The following is a 19,264-nucleotide window of genomic DNA, read 5'->3' as shown; positions in this document are numbered from 1 at the left end:
GTCATTGTTTATCTGGGCTTTCAAAGGATTTTGACAGTCTTCTACAGTCATGGCCAAACATATTGACACCCTTGCAACTCTGCCAGAAAATGCCACCTCCCTCCCAGAAAACCGCCACAGCTGCAAATGTTTGGCACTCACATGCCCATTTCCCCGGTCTGCATTGGAACAAAACACACACACACACTCACACTCACACTCACACTCACACTCACACTCACACTCACACTCACACACACACACACACACACACACACACACACACACACACACACACACACACACACACACACCAGAGAAGAAAAGTCTGAAACTTATTAGTTAGAGAGTCAGGACGGGGAAAAAATTCTTTACATAACCCATCATGATAATATGGAATTCACTGCCACAAGACTTGGGGTTGTTTTTACCATGATTTACATATTTAATAAAGGACAGGTAGTTCAGTAAACTAGGTATCTGGCTGTGGAGCCAAAGGATGGGAGTTCAATTTCCCACTAAGCCTCCTGGGAGAACAGCCAGCCTGTGCAGCCTTGGGCAAGCTGCACAGCTCTGGAGCACTCACAGAAGAAGGGAATGACAGTAACCAGAAGACCTCAAAGTTAGTCTTTGTAACTTGAAATTGAGTTGATGACACATAATTAATAATACTCATGACAGCTAACTGAGAAATAACCACACACTGAGACAGATAGATTTGTGGACGGCAGCTTCCAAAACATCTCAACCAGCGATGCATGGCCACTGTCCTGAGATAATAACCTTGCAAGACTCTTTATCTTGTTATAACTAGTGCTGCAATGAGTATTTGCTGCAGTAGATGTCCACTGAGCCTCCTGTCCTGTTTCCAGCACTGAACATGCATCTACTACTAAGAAGCACACAAGCAGCGCATGAAGGCAATAATTCTCTTTCAGCACCACAACAGTACTACTGCTCACTGTTCAGGATTTAACCAGTATTCAGCTGGTATTCACAGAAATACTGCTGTCAAAGAAGATTTTCAAAAGAACTTTTAACCCATCCATATACTGAACAATTAGTATTCTAGCATTTTACAAACAGCTTTAAAAAACAAACAAACAGTACTCATGTTTCTAAAGACTCCTTAAAAAGCCTAACCTGGACCCAAGGCTGGTGGTCAACTACCGACCAGTGGCGAACCTCCCTTATTTGGGCAAGGTGTTGGAGCGGGTTGTGGCCGGGCAACTCCAGGCGCTGCTGGATGAAACGGATTTTCTGGATCCATTTCAATCGGGTTTCAGGCCGGGTTTTGGTACAGAGACAGCCTTGGTCGCCCTGTATGATGACCTTTGCCAGGAGAGAGACAGGGGGAGTGTGACCCTGTTGATACTCCTGGACCTCTCAGCGGCTTTCGACACCATCGACCATGGTGTCCTTCTGGATAGGCTGGCTGGGTTAGGAGTTGGGGGCACTGTTTTACGGTGGTTCCGCTCCTTCCTAGCTGACCGTATCCAGAGGGTGGTGCTGGGGGACAGTTGCTCTGCCCCATGGCATTTATGTCATGGGGTTCCTCAGGGCTCGATACTGTCCCCCATGCTGTTTAACATCTACATGAAACCGCTGGGAGAGGTCATCAGGAGGTTTGGGCTGAGGAGTCAGCAATATGCTGACGACACTCAGCTCTACCTCTCGTTTTCCACCAATCCAGGTGAGGCGGTTTCTGTGCTGAACTCGTGTCTGGACCTGATAATGGACTGGATGAGGGTTAATAAATTGAAACTCAATCCAGACAAGACGGAAGTGCTGTTAGTGGGTGCTTCGCCGGACAGGTTGGAGGGCCACTTCCCTGTCCTGAATGGGGTTACACTCCCCCTAAGGGACAGGGTCCGCAGCTTGGGGGTGCTCCTGGACCCCAGTCTAACACTGGAAGCCCAGGTGGACTCGGTGGCCAGGGGCGCCTTCCTCCAGCTGCGGAAACTATACCAGCTACGGCCCTACCTGGACGAGCGGAGTCTCATGACAGTTACACATGCACTGGTAACATCTCGTATTGATTATTGCAATGCGCTCTACGTGGGGCTGCCTTTGAAGACGGTCCGGCGACTGCAACTGGTCCAGAATCGAGCTGCGCGGCTGGTGAGTGGTGGGGCCGCCAGAGAGCACATCAAGCCGATTCTGTATAATTTACACTGGTTACCAGTTGCTGTCCGGGCCCAATTCAAAGTGCTTGTTTTGACATATAAAGCCCTAAACGGCTTGGGCCCTGGATACTTGAAGGACCGCCTCCTTCCATATGAGCCTACCAGGCTGTTAAGATCTAGCCAGGGGGCCCTTTTGAAAGAGCCATCCCTCAAGGAGGTAAGAGGGATGGCTTGTAGACAAAGGGCCTTCTCGGCAGCTGCCCCCAGACTATGGAACGCCCTCCCAACTGAAATTCGCCTGGCGCCGACACTGATGATATTTCGGCGCCAGGTCAAAACCTTCCTGTTCCAGAAGGCTTTTAATTGAAATAACATTAACTGTGGGTCTTAATGATGGCAATTTTAATTGTATTTTTTAATTGTATTTTAATTGTATTTTAACTGTATTTTAATCATTTTATTTTATTGCATTGAATTTTAATTGTTGTAAGCCGCCCAGTGACCTTTGGGTAGAGTGGGCGGCATATAAATTAAATAAATAAATAAATAAATAAATAAAGCAGATACAGTGGGAGAAAATGCATCAATCATGTAGGACGGTTAATATGACTCAGCTCTCAGTACCTTGGTATAATTCTATTTTTTGTAAAAAGATATTTTTAGCTCAATAATAAGATGGAGCTTTCAGCAATGACCTTGTTTTTGTTGGATGCATGAGTCTGATCTTGATACAATATTGCATTCTAGACTGCCTGGGAAGTAAAATCATTTATATTTTTTTCTAAACATTTCCCCCCCTCTATATTAGTTGTATATGTATTTTTTCTTAAATTTACCTTCTTTGCTACCTTCATCTAGTGTTCATACATACATAAATAAGTAAGCAGAGAACTACAACGATAAAACAAAACAGAGGGGGAAAGTTCAGTTATGAAGATTGGAAAAGTTTCTGAAAATCTGAACAAGTTTGTTTGGGAGACAGGTAATTCTCTGATTATTAGATTCAACAGATTCGGGGTCTCAGAACTGGAAACAATTACTGCATATTCATGTGACCTTTTTAATCTGCTGCATTGTTTGTGGAGGAATTAAATCAGTGTTTCTGAATAAGGCAAAATTATCTGTGATGCAGTCAGTCTGTTCCCACTTTCTTCCCTTCAGTGACAGTTAGGTACATATAAACCACAGTGTATCATGTTCATGGTTAGTTTTGACCTGAATGCCTTTATCTGATAAGGTCATAATTATGTGTGAGTGAAAAATTAGTCCATCATTATTAGAAGCTATTCAGAAAAGTTATTTCAGACTCAGTTATCTCAGAAGACTCACCAACATTCAAAGTGTTCAGAACACAGCACACAAATAGCACTTGATTACTGTCAAGTCTCACTTATGAAAAGCTTACGGACTTCAGTTCCCCGACATGGTCTTCCGATGGGTGTCCAGATGGCATCGGCATTTGCTTCTTCCCTTGACTGGTTTTTCTTAAAAAAGGTTAGACAACTTGCTCAAGGCAAGAAAGAAACCTGGAATAGTCTACTTGTCCTGTTGTAACCAGGACTGCAATTTAAAATAGTTTTTAAAACAGAATTGTGATCCACCATGGTCAATTATCAGACTGAACTTCAGACATCCTATAGTAAAACTACCAGACAGTCTGACTCCCTTCCAGAGTTTGAAATACATACAGTACACAGTTCTTTCATTTGTCATTAGATCTCTGAAATGTATTAATGTGTGGGCAGCACTAAATTAACCCACACCTCATATTGAATTTAATTGACTCAAATATTCATGTAATAGACATTGGAAAATCTATGTAGCTTTTTCATGGATTTTATCTGTTTAGATACTTTCACTAAATTTCATTTGACAGAAGCAATGAATACAAGTGTATAGTATGGGCAAGTAAGACTCAGCAGTGTCTTCATGGGACCATCAGTGAAGCATGAAAATATAAACTGTGTCATAATGAATCAAGAGAGGAATCCATCTAAGCAGCATCATGCTGCTGATGGTGATTGTAGTTATCTGTGTTAAGTTGCTTTCATTTTATGGCAAGCTTGTGAATTAATGATTGTCAAATGAACCTGTCATTAACTGCCTTGCTCAGGTCTTGCAAACTAGAAGCAATGGCTGCCTTTATTGGCCCAATCCACCTCATTGGGTGTCTGTTTCTTTCTCCAGCCGTCCACTTTTCCTGCCATTATGACCTTTTCCAACAAGCCTCTTATTCTCATCATATGGAAAGAAGCAAGACAGCTGTTCAGTGATCACTTTCCTTACCCTACCACCACCAACAGGTTGAATATATACAACAAAGCTTTGCAAGATTAGTTTGTGATGATTTCTCATTCATAGAGTATACCTGCACAACTCAGTTATATCTATTTGATGCTACTTATCATGACTCTGCCCTATTGGTTCCTGGGATTTGCAGCTTTCTGAGGCACTTAATTGTGAGTAATTCTGCCAGCGAGTCCTGGTGCATCCTCCTGAACTACATAAGAGATTTCTTAATACTTGATCAAACTATGAATTCCTGAACAGAATTGCACAAAGGTAAGCAAAGTATATGTCAATTACAGCTTCACTGAAAAAGGGACTCTTGAAGGGGGTAGGCAACAGAACAGTAGACATGGTCTAGAGGGGCGGGGTAAAAAACAAACAAATAAATAAATAAATAAATAAATAAATAGGCAACAGAACATTATTAATGATGTCTTACTGGTCTCCACTCTCGATCGCACCACTCCTTCTCAAGCATCCTCTTTACAATCAGATGATATGAAATCTAAATCTAGCACTGAAGCTGCAGCATGGAATTAGAACTGTAGGAGATACAGTCAGTGCAGATGAAGTTGAGATAGGCTTGTTTGGGATAATTGAAAATAAAAAGACAGAAACTGAATATCATGAGAAGTAATGGGCAAAACCCCAAACATAAAAATAAACAGTGCATTCATGAGTCTCAGTGGGTGAGGTGGCAGGGACACTATCCTGGTTGTAAAGCCAAAGGACAAGAACCCTAGACAACTGAATTGGTGACCTGGCAAAATGTTCACATTGTGAAGCGAGCCTGTGCAGGAAGAACAGAACCTGTAAGATTGTAAAAGACTGAGCTCAGGTATTTTTGTTTACCCAGAACAAATGGAACAGAAACAATGTCCAGCTATTGCTTATGAAATCTGTATCTCATGAAATAAAACACAGTGGTCAGAATCCTATTGGTTATTTATACCAGCGTAATTGTAATGGTATAAATCAGTGGTTCTTAACCTTTGTTACTCGAATGCTTTTGAACTGCAACTCCCAGAAACCCCAGTCAGGACAGCTGGTGGTGAAGGCTTCTGGGAGTTGCAGTCCAAAACTCCTGAGTAACCCAAGGTTAAGAACCAGTGGTATAAATAATAGTGGTGGATTGCTTGCAGTTAATAAGCTGTTGCTTGTGTCCATTGTCATGAACCATTTCTGTGAGTTGGTGCACAACAAAGGATACAAGCAGTATCCTTGTTAACTAACAGCAACTTGGTACAGTTATTGATACCAAGGTATTTAATGTTAGCATAATTAATCAACAGGATACTGGCTATTGTTCTGCTATCATAATATCAGGTCATTTTTTAATGTATTAGCATTCCCTTTGGAAGACCATTCAGTTCTCCTCTTGACATTTATGAATACATTCATAGAAAAATATGTATTTATGTATAAATGTATAAGGTACATTGGTTAAGCCTTCAAATCCTAGGCATCCACTCTTTGATATTTTCAATGTATGTAGGTTTATTCATTTTCAAAAGCTGACCATATGCCACAAATGATCACTGAATCATTAGCTAGAACTTTGCTTTCTCAGAAATGTAGAGATATTAGCACTGATTTATAATTATTAACTATGAATCAGTACAACCTATAATGTAGTAAAATTTATCAGCTATACAATTTCAAGCATAAAGGAACTGCTTAAATCCTTACCTCCTTATCTGTATCTGGATAACATTTAAGTATGTAACGTGATGCATTTTGCTCTGGAAGATGACTCTGGATGGCATTCTATCAGGCCTTAGCTCTGGGGGGCACCACGAAACTAACATTTGGACCAGAATTACTGGTCTACATCTCAAAAGTCAAGTGGAGACACTGGGAATCCAATCTGTGCATGAGAGGGTCTTCAAGTCAGGTGTATCTTATTCCCTGAAATTTTAGGATCAAAAATGGAGAAAAAATGTTGGCTTCTGTGATGTCACAGGCAAGGTTTGGAGTACCCAGAAATTGCTTCTAGTCTGACTGATCGTGGAAATGGGCACAAGAGATATCTGAATATAAGAACTCAGATTCTATGTAAAACTTAGCTAAACAGGTGATGTGGCATCCATGTAACACTTAGCTACGCCAGCGATAACACTGAGTCTCTGGGGCAGGTGCTAAATGTGGCTGGGTAAATTCAGGATTCTTAATTTATTTCCTTATGGCTCTTAATCTTTAAATCTGACTGGGCTTGACAGACTTTGTAACCAATGACATCTTCAAAAGGAGAATGGTCTCTGGCAGCTCTTCAAATGGGGAAATTGCCCTCCATAAAAGAGATCATGACGATGATATAGATAGAGTATAATTATATTGGTTTGCTAATACAAATATCCTTCTGAAAACATTCTGAAATCTTCTCTCAAGACTGGTATCTGTTCTTCTTCAAATGTTAGTCTTGAAGTTAATATACTGAAAAGTTTTATTACCTCATTATTCTTTTATACAGGATAAGAAGAAGGAAGGAAGGTCAAGTCATATGGTCACAATTTCCAGTAATCTCTGAATTCCAAACTACAGATGGAGAAAGCTTCAATTTCCTCCTGCAAAGGCCATATTCTTTCTGTTCAGAATATGAAGAAATTTGGAAAGGTTGGAATAGAAGGGGGGAAAATATATCCACATCAACATGGATGAATTTAGAGGGACTCAAACCTAGACTTTTAAGTCAAGTATTCACTGAGTTTCGAACTGGAGGGGTTAAAATCTTAGGATTTTTTCTCAGAGATTCAAACAATTTTAATCTCAAATCTGTAAATCCTGAACATGAAGAGATCTGCAAATTTTGGAAAATTATTATGACACTTGAATAAAATTATTTCTCACCCATTGCTTGTAAATTGTACCTGATAAATGCCATTTAGCCTCTGCAGCCAGGTTTCTACAGTGTATAAAGACAAAAGTGAGACTGGGTTTTGAACTGTCTCATCTGTTATATTTGTCCATATTCTTCTGGACAAAGGTTGATTAAAGTCTTTTAATACAGAGCCTATTGATTTCCCTCCTACTCAGTTGTTTTCAGTTTCTGTTCACAAGAATTTTATAGATATCTGGTGTCAAAAGAATTAATCGCAGGAATACACAAAATAAATCAAAGTATATCACAACAACTTACTTTGAAGACCCAGCATGGCATTGGTCTTGCTCTTGTTCCAAATTATTAACATAAAAGCCAAACTTCAGTTTATGTAGCTGCACAGAAGACACCCAGGCTGAAGCGGGAATCACTCAGAGGATTCCAGCCTCTTGGAAAGGATGTGGGGAAACTACCACTAAGAAAAAAGAAGGTTTGTAGAGAACAATGTTCTTTAAAGCTGTAATACTTCCATAAAGTCTAGTGTTTAAGTTCAAACTAAAAGTGTTTGCCTGCAGCAAGGGGAGCATGTGGGAGAGGAAGTGGATACAAAATTGGCCCCTTCCTCAGCCTTAGTTGATTAGGCTGCAGGGGATTATGGCAGATTTTGTCTTTGCTCCTGATCTTGTAAATTTCTCTGGTCGTTTTGTTTTGCAAAGGAAGAGGGCATTTTCCCCCATCCAACCTTTCTCTCTCCTCTGGCTTCTAAATTTCTGCTTACTGGTGTGTCTCCCTCTTTCAATCCCAGTTTTTGGATTCCTCACTTCTTCTCCTTCACCCCCCCATCTCCCCCCCCCGATGTGTGTTGTTTATGTGCAAATATGTTGGACTACAGTAAAGCTTGCATTCCAAGCTGTTTTTCCCCCCTATTCATCATGTCAGACTATTGCTATCCCATTTGGAAAGAAATTTTAAAAATTAAAAATAGTCCCACAGCAGCAATGGTGAGTGGCTGTAGGAGGCAGCCAGTGCAAAGCAACAGATGAAATGTACACTGACAGAGGCATTCACATGTGTCAAAACAATTAAAAATATATTAATTTAACTTCTGCATTAAAATAAATAACCCTATGGCGGCCCAGTAAAATACCTTGCTTCTGAGGAAAACAACAACAACACACAACACGCAATTCTTGGGTGAAAAATTCCACAGTTCTGTGTGTGTGTTGTTGTTGTTGTTTAGTCATTAAGTCATGTCTGACTCTTCGTGAACCCATGGACCAGAGCACACCAGGCCCTCCTGTCTTCCACTGCCTCCCGAAGTTTGGTCAAATTCATGTTGGTAGCTTCAATGACACTGTCCAACCATCTCATCCTATGTCGTCCCCTTCTCCTCTGGCCTTCACACTTTCCCAAAATCAGGGTCTTTTCTAGGGAGTCGTCTCTTCTCATGAGATGGCCAAAGTATTTGAGCCTCAGCTTCAGGATCGGTCCTTCCAGTGGGCACTCAGGGTTGATTTCCTTCAGTATGGATAGGTTTGTTCTCTTTGCAGTCCAGGGGACTCTCAAGAGTCTCCTCCAGCACCACAATTCAAAAGCATTAACTCTTTGGCAGTCAGCCTTCTTTATGGTCCAGCTCTCACTTCCACACATTGCTATTGGAAAAACCATAGCTTTGACTATGCGGACCTTTGTCGGCAAGGTGAGGCCTTTGCTTTTTGAGATGCTGTCTAGGTTTGTCGTCACTTTCCTCCCAAGAAGCAGATGTCTTAATTTCATGGCCGCTGTGACCATCTGCAGTGATCATAGAGCCCAAAAATGTAAAATCTTTCACTGCCTCCATATCTTCCCCTTCAATTTGCCAGGAGATAATGGGATCAGTGGCCATGATCTTAGTTTTTTTGATGTTGAGCTTCAGACCAGTTTTTGTGCTCTCCTCTTTCACCCTCCTTTATAGGTTCTTTAATTCCTCCTCACTTTCTGCCATCAGAGTGGCATCATCTGCATATCTGAGATTGTTGTTATTTCTTCCAGCAATCTTAATTCCGTTTTGGGATTCCTCCAGTCCTGCCTTTTGCATGATGTATTCTGCATATAGGTTAAATAAGCAGGGAGACAATATACAGCTTTGTCATACTCCTTTCCTAATTTTGAACCAATCAGTTGTTCCATATCCAGTTCTAACTGTTGCTTCCTGTCCCACGTATAGATTTCTCAGGAGATCAATATGGTGGTCAGGCACTCCCTTTTCTTTAAGGAGTTGCCATAGTTTGTTGTGGTCAACACAGTCAAAGGCTTTTGTGTAGTCACCTTTTAATTTTTTTATTTAAAACATGCTAAACCAACTTCAAATACAGTTTTGTTTTATTTTGCTTTTTGTACATGCAAGCATGCTCTAAAAATCACCCCGGTTTAAATCTCATGGCTCAGATGAGATTTGAACCTCAGTTTTCTAAGTCCCTGTCCGACACTTTAAAATCATGATTGTACACTATACTGACATTCCTATTCCACCAGTCACAATGTGACTGTAAGATACCTTTACTGAAGAAACAAAATGAAGCATATGTGAGGTATAAAGTTAATAGGCCATTGAGGTGCCATGTTAGCACTATCTCATTCCTTGAGATTTCAGGGCCAAAGCCCGAGGCTGGGGCAATCTCTTGTGATGTCACAAAGCGAGTATTGGGAGTGGAAGCAAAACTACTTCTGGCTAGCTGACTATGGAAACAGACATAAGAGGTATCTGGATAAATGGCCCAGAATCTGGAGTAAACATTGCTAACAAAGTCATATGACATGTAGAGCAATCCAGAAAAGAGAGCAACGCCACTAGTTTTTCCCCCTTAGCATCTGGTCAGGCAGCAAAATGCAGCTCTTGATGTCATTCCTTCTAGGTCAGGCATCCCAAGCAGCCTTATTTGTAACAAACATGGCATATGGATTGTTTAAGACTCTGTGGTTCTGCTGGGGCTTGTAGAAAGTTCACCAGAAGTCCATTTTTGGTCCAGACCCTGCGGTGATACTGTCAAGGTTTTTGTGTAATAAGAAGGCGCATGTTGAGTCATGAAACTGGAGTTCCATTCCCTATATTGTTCTAGGTGTCACAATGAGTCCGAAAGCAAGTGTCCACCAGCTCTCTCCCCATTCTCCTCCCTTCACTCCTGGATTTTTGGACCAGTGACACTGGATGGTCCAACACATACAGACCCCTTGTTTATGAATTGTGGTGCCCGCTGAGAATAAGTGAAGTGTCAAGACCTGAAACCCACTTTCCTCCACAAAAAACCCAGGCATTCTTCTGTTTCAGCATCCCTCACTTGAGAGTCATCTTCCTCTCTGGAGACCCAGAGAGATACAGCAAGGCCTTCTGGTCATAACCTGTGCTTTGACTACTGGGGACAGTATGGGTGATGGTTCTTTGCCAGTTTCTCTCTATATGTTGTGCAGTATGCAGCATAGCAAAGAAAGGAAATTCAACCAGGCCACTACAGTTCAAAGTACTGATGGCCCAGGATGAATCTTGAGATCTGGATTAACTGTATCGATATCAACAGGGAAAGCTTCCACTCTCAGTCTTTCACAACTCCTGCTCATTAAATTTCTGAAGCTTCTTCATTTTCTCCTACACGACAAGCCCTTGGCCTGCACACTGATCCTGCTTCTTCCCACGACATTTGACTTATTTGGCAAATCCCTTTTCTTATGCCCATAAGAATATTGTAATTACTCAGAGGAGGAATAAAACCCATGCCCCTACTGCTTCTTATCAACAGCCTGAAAACCGAGGTCACTAGCACCAAAGAGTCTTCCATAATCTGAGCCTCTGGCATTCCCCGGGCACAAGCTAGATAGCATGGCTATCATCAAAATGCTAGGCAAGCAGCATGGGGAGCTATTAGGATTGCAGTACCACTGGTATAATCACTTTCTCACATTTATCCATTTAATTCTGAGGCAGGTAAAGAAAAGGCTCCAGAAGAAATTGCCTGAAGAAAACGTACAGCATAAAGTCCAACAAGTAGAAAGAGAAGGGAAGGGAAAACAGAAGGAACAAGCACAGCTATCTAACCTCTGTCAGCAAATACTGTTTATAAAGGATGTGGCTGAGGTAAGATAATGGAGTCTCTTCTCTTCTCTCTTCTCTTCTCTTCTTTGTTACTGTGAAAAGGGAGTTGTGAAGTGTTTTTTTTTAAAATCAGATTGCTGTACCCCAGACAAAGCAAAGCAAAGTATGGTGCTTATATACTGCCTCATAGCACTTCAAGCACTCTCTGGGCGGTTTACAACTGTGCCTAAAGAATAGTATAACTAACATTACTAAAAATGAATTTCAGTAATGTTACGCCCTAACTTTCCTTGGGTCTCCCCATTCCACAAATGGGGGTAAAAGTGTACTTTGGCCTAAGGTCTCAGTTGCATCAAAGTGTGGCAAGACAGGTTTGAGAGTGCAGGGTAGAGTGTGGTACACATAAAGCTCTGCTTCAACAGTATGCTGCAAATCGCACCCCCTCCCCCAAACCTGCCATTGACTCCGTGCAATAATAGGGCAAGCCTTACTTTGGCTACAAAGGAGCCAAAGGCCTCAGGTCAGAATGAGCAAACTCGTTGCACTCTAGAATTATGGGCCTGTGTCTACCTCCCCCTCCTCTGCTCTAGTTTGCTTATTTTGACAACAGCATCCAACCAAGCTAGCAAAACACATTTTAAAAGCCACTGTTGTAACATAGTTTACAATCTGAGGAGGGGCTGCAAGAAAGGTACAGGTGGTTTCCCCCGCTTCGTTGTTCATTTTGGTACCATAATATCAATACGGTATCAATATTCATAATTAATTAATTAATTAATTAATACAAAGCTCCAAGGCAAATTTGATTAATTGTGTATTAGTGTAGCAAAATCTAATTTGCTATGTTTACTCTAAGTCAATGTTTCCCAACCTGGGGAATGTGACCCCAAGGGGATTGCAAAGTATTTTCGGGGGTGGGGGTCACCTTATAATTTCTTCCTTGATCTTTCAGAGTGGAATATTAAAGTTCGAGTGTATGTGATTGTATGAGAAACAAGCCCTTTGTGGGGGGAGAAAGAAGCCTCTACTTTCTGAGAAGGGATGACTTTACCCTTATAAAATGACTGTTTATTGAAATGTGAAATCACAGGTTATTTAGCTATTATAAAAAGGGGTCACGACTCAAAAAAAGTTGGGAACCACTGTTCTAAGTAGTCAATTAAGGAAGAACGAACAAAGAGGGGCCTTATAAAGGACTGGTAATTACTATTTTTCCAACAGGAATAGCCACCTCCACATTCAAATCATTATGCAGAAAAATACCACAACTAGTATTCTGAAGTTTCTCAGTTTGATCGGATCTGAATCCCATTTAGAAATAATTTGCTGTGTTGAAATTTGACTTCATCACATATCAGGGATAAGCCTAATATTCAAGTATTCAAATGAATGTCAATCTGAAAATATGAGCAATTTAGCCTTACCCGTAACCGTCTCTGCATGAAAAAGGGCAGCCTGAAGAGAAGGCAGTCTGCTATACATGGATCCTCTCCATAAGATCCAGAGGGCTGTTTTTTTTTTAAATGATCCCCTTTATTGGGACAGCCTCTGGGCATAACAGAAGCTTGTCTTTCCAGACAGTCCCTCTCCTGTGGAGACAGCAACAGGCAAGGCATGGGGCTAGATCTCTCTCCCTGCTCATGCATTCAGATAAACCTTTTAAAAACATATATGTATGACTTTAGTTTGCTTATTTTTGTCCATCGATTTTTTCCTCATAGATTCTCTGGCAAGACTCTAAAAATGTTATTCCCTTGGAATTCAGAATGATGAAGTATGTAGTTCCTTCACTCTCATTACCTACACTATATGTATTTGATATTCTGGATATAATTATGGGGGGGGGTTGTTGATTGGTGTGGATGCAGGTTTTTTTAAATAGTGCCTTGTGTTGTTCCATCTATTCTTATTCCTGTAGATTCCCCCTAACACTACACAGGGTAGGATTATCAACTGTAGTGTTGGGTATGCACACATGTATTATTGACTAACTAGGGATAGCTGCCTCAGCACTGTTTTTGAGAGGATTTGAGTAGTCTGTGGTAGGTAGATGGTAGACAATATAGTGAGTGTGGGGATTGGTGGAATGAACATCTCTGACTCATAGTTGTGTTATCATTCCAGCTAAGTTGGAAATTTGATTCCCCACTATGGCTCTGGGGAGAAGCCCAGGAAATATGGTCTTGGATAAGCTACCTGGTCTCAGGAGATCCATAGGAAAAGACTAAACCAATTAACACCTAGGAACTTTTGAGAAGGGTTGGCATAAGTGATTTCTCAGCACTGCTGGTGACTGGAGGCAGACCAAATAGTCAAACCTAAAAAAATTAGGAGTCAAGTCTCAAAATGTTGCAGGTGAGGTAACAAATTTGCAAAATCACTAACTTCTGGATTTTAGGGAGCAAATAGCAGCTATTGGTAATTGTTTTAAATTGGTAACCAAAGATTTTGGAATACCTCCGGTTGCTGAAATTAGTATGAGGAGGAGGCTAACCAGATCTTGCTTCCATATTCTTTTAATTTCTTGCCTTAATAATTGGTACTTTGTAATTTTTGTACTTTTGAAGTTGCTTGTTGATGGAATTCCAACTTTTATAAGATATGTTTTTCTTTGTAGATTATCAATCAATATAATATTTGGCTTATTAAAATAAGCTATCTTATCACGATTGCTTGCATGTATTAGTATAGTACTGTGGTTTCATTTTCTAAAACTGGAGGTGGCTGGAATTTATAACATGGAGAAAAAAGATGTGAGTAATCTATACAATTTGGACAACTTCTGAAAAATTATCTTTACAACTTGGTTATGCCTGCTTGTATAATCTGTTGTTGCTACTTTGGAGTATCCAACTATGACGGTGAGCGGGGTACTCAATCTACCAACCTCAGAAAGACAGAAGGTGAAGTCAACCTTGAACTGGCTAACTGAGCCCGTTGGGATCAAGCTCAGGTTGTGAGCAATCTTGACTGCAATACTGCAGTGTAACCACTGTGCCATGAGGCTCCTTTACACTTTGCTTTGTAGTTATTCCCTGATAGAATCTATTGTAAATAATTTGGTATTAGATTGCTCATATTTATCCCTCATTTTTGTCCTGAAGATGATCTAATTTAAGCCATAGGTTTGATTGTTGCTTATGACATTGTCTTTCAGGAAGTAATTAGGCCGCTGTCCATATAACAGTTTCTTATGCCATGCATCCCAGCACTGTGTGAGTCATCCATTAACAGAGGTTGGTTGGTTCTAACTTGTATGTTGCAATACTGTTAGTCCTTTGTTGTTTTCCACTATCATCTGATGAAGTGGGACCATGATCCCATGGAAGTAGTTTTACATTTTGACTATTTGACCTATACAGAAATTCTTGAAGTATACAAGTTTGTGCCTGCCCATGATCAGTGGCAGTTAGAGATACTTCATATGTGTCTTTGGATGGCAGCACCAGTATTTTGACAGGAGGACTCAGATTTTCCTATTTAAATAAGCAAAATGTTTCTACTCTCACCCCATGTCTCAAAAGAATATGTTAATACTGGGATTGCCCCACTAGTAATATCAACAATTCTTCCTTTTCCATGGAGTTCTGTTCCGAGTACTACTTTTATCAAGGTATCTGTTTCTGAAAAATTCCTTGGGGTTTATATGGAGATTTTCATTGATGCTGAGATATTTATAGATTTTCTGCTCCTTTAAGAAATGAGTAAACTGCTCATTTGGGAGCTGGTAGTTACGGCCCTTTGAGAATTTGTCTGTTTTGATGAAGATTATAGTACATTTGTCAACTCCAAATTCATTTTGATATCTGTATTGTAAGATTCAAGAATATTTAAAAGACTATTCAGTTTATCTGGCAAGCATCCTACATTATCTGTGAAATACTGAGGTAATTTATTTAGCAATTAGATAGAGAGTTTAAAGCCACTATTATTATTAGTTGCCCAGAGTAGACTTTGGTCTAGATGGACGGGGTATAAATAAATAAATAAATAAATAAATAAATAAATAAATAAATAAATAAATAAATACATACATACATACATACATACATACATACATACATACATACATACATACATACATACATACATACATACATACATACATACATAAGGGCTCAAAGAATCACTCTGAAAAATATCTCTTCTGATAAGAATATTATCAGCTAGGTCTATGCTCCTTTAATTTGTCCTACCATTTGTAATATATTTAGATAATAAAGGAATTAATCTATTATGAATTTAGTAAATCCTCAAAAATCCATGAGTAGCACACAAAATCCAATGCCTTTTGGTAATCAAAATAAGCAAATACTAAATCAAGCCTGATTCATTATTATTCATTCATTATGAATGAATCAGGTATCAACAGTTTCTTGCAGCCATCGGATTTCTTAATGCAACCCTTCTGTTAGTTGAGATTTCATTGTAAAATCTGTCACTATCTCCATATCTTCCCCTTCTATTTGCCAGGAAGTGATGGGACCAGTGGCCATGATGTTAGTTGGTTTTGTTTTTGATGTTGAGCTGCTTGTTGTTGTTTAGTCATTTAGTCATGTCTGACTCTTCATGACCTCATGGACCAGAGCATGCCAGGCTCTCTTGTCTTCCACTACCTCCTGGAGTTGGGTCAAATTCATGTTGGTAGCTTCGGTGACACTGTCCAACCATCTCATCCTCTGTCGTCCCCTTCTCCTCCTGCCTTCACACTTTCCTAACATCAGCATCTTTTCCAGGGAGTCTTCTCATGAAATGGCCAAAGTATTGGAGCCTCAGCTTCAGGATCTGTCTTTCGAGTGAGCACTCAGGGTTGATTTCCTTCAAAATGGATAAGTTTGTTCTCTTTGCAGTCCAAGGGACTCTCAAGAGTCTCCTCCAGCACCACAATTCAAATTGAGCTTACAGATTTATAAAGAACATGGGGTATTCCTCATGTGAAAAATTCTGGAATAAAATATGTAATGCAAAAAATTTAGACAGTCATAAGTGGATTGAAGTTAATTTTTTCCACCAAAAGTTATGAATTCTATTGCATTCCAGAGGCTTTCCAATTATCTGCTCTACTGCTTGGCATGTATCCTTATTTTTTATTTCACAGAGGTCCACAGGTGTTAGCGAGTAGTAAATTTCACATTCTTATTAGGTCCAGGGTGTATTTAATTTGTATTTGGTCACACAAGACCACAGATTTGCTCAGTACTTTACTACTAGTACTACTACGATGACAATGATGCCAATGTCCCAAAATACTTTCTGGCAGCTTTCTATTAAATACAACCCTATAGGCAGACATTGACTTATGTCAGTGTGTGGCATGGAAGGTGGTACGATTTGCTGCTTCATCTCAGGCAGCAAAATGGCTTACAGCAGCTGTGAACCCAACAGCTTTAACTGAGGGAGGCTATAGCTTACAGATTTTAAAATTTCTGTTTAGTATGATTACCAATCGTTGCTTTTCAGCTCAAGGTTGTTCTTTGACTTTGTAATGTATAGTTTTAGTTTCTTACTCAGTCATATAGATCATTCCTCCTGAGGTTAGATCTCTGTCACAGTATATGAAATGTTGTTGGTTTTTTCCCTTCAGTACAACACAAATCAGTAAACATATTACTTCAGGGTCCCCATCTGTGATCATAATCCTGAATGACTGATGATGCCTAACATCTAAATTTGCGGTTTGGTTTGCAAGCAAAAACTTTTCAGATCAGAAGGAATTTTTAGAAGCAAAACAGGGCTACTTATCTCTTTCATATAATCTCGGGGGAAGCTTACCCCTTCATTTCACTTGCTGCTTTTCCTTGTTAACAGAAGCATTTGTCAGATACGATCCACAAGAAGCAATGAACTTAAAGGCTTAGAGACATATGTAAAAGAGAAAACGGAAAGAGGTGATATAGAAGGTTATCATGAGTAAGCTAAATTACTGAACAGTGATAAGCATTGCAATCTCCATAGATGTTAGTAGCATGGCTGGGCTTTTCCTCAGAGGTTCGTTGAACAAATGAAAGCCCATAGGCAATTCATGAGCCATGTTAGAACCAATTAAGGATCTTGGTCTTATGTTTCTTTTTGGACAAAGTACTTTTATTGCTTGTGCACCTGGACCTCTAAATAGTTCTGGATGCTAATTAGACCTCGAGAGATTCCCCTCCCTTTTTTTTTTTTTTTGTTAAAGAACATGTTCAAATACTTGTATTAAAATTATTTTGGTGAGAAGAGAGCTCACATTTCTGGTACCAGAAGTGTCAGAACTGTATAGTTATATGTGCTCCTGCTATTCTTAACCTGAGAAATAAAAGATAAGGACATTTCATGTTAATTGCACATAGGTCCGCACTGAACATGTTGCTTTTGTGTGAAATCAAATTGAGGTGTTTCAAAAAAAATTGGCTCTAAAACTAGGAGAGAAGAGAATTTTTTTCAGAAAAAAAAGACCAAAACTTGCAAAATTCTGTACATTGGGATAGAAAGGATTCAAGTGCTGTAAGAGACAACAACCCTGATCTCACCTTTCAGATGTGAAAATGATGAGAAGTGCTTCCCTCAGTTAGACTTCATTTTAAGGATAGAAGTCTACATGTAGCCAAAACTGAAGCCCAGAATAGGTAGAAGAATGGGATGTACTTATGATTTAAACTTATGATTAAATCAGGCCTGTCCACTCTGGCATATAGTTATGATATATGGTTCCCTGATAGCACTGTTTGGCATGGGGGGGGGAGACCTTGTCCACTTGTGTTTCTACTTAGAATGATCCATCCTTCCCCTTTAAGAGCTGGCCCATATCTTTCTGGCACAGGACCAGGACATACAATCTGTTGGGATGATTCATTGCGATGCAAAATATCTTTTTATGACGTTTTCACAGACGGGTACCAAGAGTAAAAATAGGTTGCACTGAAGATGAACTGATGGATAGCTCAGTGGCTTAGGTTTCTGGCTGTGGAGCCAGAGGTTGGGAATTCAGTTCCCCACCCTGCCACCTTGATAAGGGCTGGACATGATTGTCCATAGGGTCCATTCCAGCTCTGCAGTTCAAAGCTTACTAGGTTACTTTAAGCACTGGCCAGATTGCTCCAAATTTCACAAGGTGGACAGGTCCTAAATTTCATCAATTGCTGGCTTAGACTGAGAATGCTTCTGGCAAGGCTGGTTCCTACCACTCAACAGGATGACTTGATTGCTTTAAGCAGCAGATTTTACGTATCCAGAAAAGGTAGCATACTCTGAATTGCTTAATTTATTACTTTTTTATGGCCATGGAGATGGAGAGGTACTCTTGGGATTTCATGTCTTGTATGTCCAGATAACGTGGTCAATTTTGGATTAGTGTATATACCTTGACTTGGGTGGGTAATGTACACCATGTGCTCCTCTGCCTCAAACATCAAAATGTCTTTGGGACGTTAATGATACATAAACTTACCCAGCTTGCTGGGGGGGCAATGTGCAGCCTGTATAATGAAATTGTAAACCGCCCGGAGAGTGCTTGTAGCACTATGGGGCAGTATAGAAGTCCAAAAATAAATAAATAAATAAATAAATAAATAAATAAATAAATAAATAAATAAATAAATAAATAAATAAATAAATAAATAAATAAACTGACTAGAGTCAGATGTGTAAACCATATTGTCTGTATTTGCATATATTATAATGCCTCAAACAGAACTGCATGTGTGATACTCGAAAGAAGGAACTGCAGATCTCATCCATGAATAGATACCAACTGAGAAGGAAGGAAGGAAGGAAGGAAGGAAGGAAGGAAGGAAGGAAGGAAGGAAGGAAGGAAGGAAGGAAGGAAGGAAGGAAGGAAGGAAGGAAGGAAGGACCTCTTTATGTTAGGGAGGGACATGTGTTTCATTTTAAGAAATAGAATATAGGAAAAAGTAACACAAAGATCCCGTTCAAATCAATATGACTTTTAACATTTAACTGTTCAGTTCTAATAACTTCCATAGGAGCCAAAGATTGAATCTAGCTTTG

At 39.9% G+C, this 19,264-nt stretch overlaps 1 long non-coding RNA gene across 1 annotated transcript; it reads left to right on the top strand.

The window, feature by feature from the left end:
- Positions 1 to 2,670: 2,670 nt before the first annotated feature.
- LOC144583341 (uncharacterized) lies at positions 2,671 to 17,692 on the top strand. Its single transcript, XR_013537084.1, has 2 exons — positions 2,671 to 4,667; positions 6,865 to 17,692. It is a non-coding gene; the product is annotated as an uncharacterized LOC144583341 (long non-coding RNA).
- The last annotated feature ends 1,572 nt before the right edge of the window (positions 17,693 to 19,264 follow it).

Source organism: Pogona vitticeps, chromosome 5 (genome assembly GCF_051106095.1).
Source record: "Pogona vitticeps strain Pit_001003342236 chromosome 5, PviZW2.1, whole genome shotgun sequence".
Classification (NCBI taxonomy): Eukaryota; Metazoa; Chordata; class Lepidosauria; order Squamata; family Agamidae; genus Pogona; species Pogona vitticeps.
Note: the sequence above shows the minus strand (reverse complement) of the source record. Positions and strands in the feature narration are given on the sequence as shown.